Raw genomic sequence first — 2523 nt, forward strand, 5'->3', positions numbered from 1 at the left:
CATTTTGTTTCCTTAATGAGTAATTATCACATTTCTTTGGCTATTTAAATGCATTCTCTGAGTCAGGTAAAGGAGATCATAATAGTTAATCAACAACAAGTAATTCTTGGGTACTTAACAATAGTCTAAGCACTTAATCATACTTAAAATTGACTATTAATGAACCTTATAAACCATTTTGCAATTCTGAAAGTGAATTTCTCTGCAGGCTTAGAGATTACTAAGCCATTTAGATCTTACCAAACAAATATTATTCATGCTTTAATTCCTGGGAAAAGAGATTTAGAAAATGAGGTTAATGTTCAGTTGTCCTTTCCTGAGTTTAACAATTATATATTCCATCTGGGATGCTCTGAACTCAGGTTAAACATTCTTCAAGTTATCCCCACATTTTTCAAGTTATTCCCACATTAGTGACCTACTTTATTATTATTATTACTAAAGAAAAAGGCTGGGTGTGGTGGCCCACATCTGTAATCCCAGTGCTTTGGGAGGCTGAAGCAGGAGGATCACTTGAGCTTGGGAGTTCAAGACCAGCCTGAGAGGGAGACTCTGTCTCTACAAAAAATAAAAAATTAGTCAGGTATGATGGCACATGCTCATGGTCCCAGCTACTCAAGGAGGCTGAGGTGGGAGGATCATGTGAGCCTGGGAGACAGAGCCTGCAGTGAGCCCTGGTTGTGCCTCTGTACTCAAGCCTGAGAGACAGAGTGAGACCCTGTCTCCAAACAATAAAGTAAAATAAATAAATAAATAAATAAATAAATAAATAAGAATGCAAATCAAAGACATTAAGAAATAGCTTTACTTTAATGTAGGCATTCAAGGTAAATAGGTCACATTTTCTTTTTTAAAAAAATTACTGACACACAGAAAAACAAGTCAAAAAGCAGACTATTTCATATTAGTGTCTTTTTTTTAAAGAGGATTAATATAAATTACCTTCTCACCTGTTTTTAAAATAAAGGACTGAATGATAGAACTTAGACAACAAATCTAGTAGCATGATAAAAGCCTTTGATAGCTAGAAAAGGTAAACAAAGAATAAAACAGGGTGAAGAAGAAAGAGGACAGATAGAATGTGAATATTATCTACCTTTTTCTCAAGATAAAACTAATATTGCTTTCTAAAAAGAGGCAATTCTTTAGAGCAGAGGTCAGCAAACTTTTTCTATAAAGAGCCAGATAGTAACTATTTTATAATTTGCAAACCACGTAAGTCCTCTGTTTCATATGGGCTTTTTCCTTTTTTCTTTTTAAACAATACTTTAAAAATGTTGAAAATATTCTTGGCTCACATCTATAAAAAAGCAAGCAGTCGGCTGATTTGACTCACAGGTGGTATAGCTTGCTAATTCCTGCTTTAGATTTTAAGAATGAGGCAGATGTTGCCAGAATTTGCTCTACTAATTTACTATGAGGTTTGCAAATAAAAGTGTTCTTGACATGAAAACTTGCTATGTTTGATGGAAAGACATGTACAGCCCTTTCTCAGGAAGTGGAGATTAACGCATGAAATTTTATTTTCCTAACATAAAGGATCTTTTTGCAAAAAATGGCTTCCCCATCTTGTGTCCCTTTGATTATGATAGCTCTGAAAGCTTTGAAAAGCTTGCAAATACTCAACTTCAGGAATAAAATCACCTCTGAGACCCTCACCTGAAGGCAGGATCTTTCCTGCAGCTCTCAGTCTTCCTAATCAGAACCATTGTTTCTTAAACTGGACTCCGAGGACAACACTTAAAGTCACGCAAGTTCTCTACAAAATTTTTGTTTTGTGTTTTCATTTCTAAAGACAATAAAAATAATTGATATGATCAAATTTGGGATTATCTAGATGATCTAGACAACTATTGCTGCAAAATGGGCCTGATCACAGGCATCTGCAGTACCCACGGAATTCTAGAGCTTTGGATACTTGTCTAGTCTGTTTGGGTCACTAAAACAAAATGCCATCAACTGGGTGCTTATAAAGAACAGAATTTTATTTCCCACAGTTCTGGAGGCTGGGAAGTCCAAAATCAAGGCAGATTTGATGTCCTCAAGTGATGGAAGAATCAAGCGGTCTCTCTGGGGGCTCTTTTATAAGGGCACTAACACCATTCATGAGAGCAGAGCCTAATTACCTCCCTAAGGCCCCAACTCCTAATACTATCACCTTGAGGGTGAGGAGAGAAACATAAAAATACCATAGTAATACTAATAGGTACATCAGTGAAGAACAATATCACAGTATCGTGTAGATAGGAAGATTTTGCTGCAATTTGGTTAAAACAAAAAGTCGTGGGTGGATACAGTCATCAGACAGTTCAGTAGTGGTATCCACGTACTCACCCAAAGGAGCTGCACTGCAGTCGTGGGAGCCCTGTGCTTGCTACTAGCAGTGACTTAATTTCTGCAAAGCTACATGATCACATTCAACTATGCTAGTTAACTTGAATTTTACTGAATTTGTTTTAGGTAGGTAGTTTGTAAATTTATTTTAATTTTCTACTTGTATAAGAAGTATAATTATAAAAAAAG

Source organism: Pongo abelii, chromosome 5 (genome assembly GCF_028885655.2).
Source record: "Pongo abelii isolate AG06213 chromosome 5, NHGRI_mPonAbe1-v2.0_pri, whole genome shotgun sequence".
NCBI lineage: Eukaryota > Metazoa > Chordata > Mammalia > Primates > Hominidae > Pongo > Pongo abelii.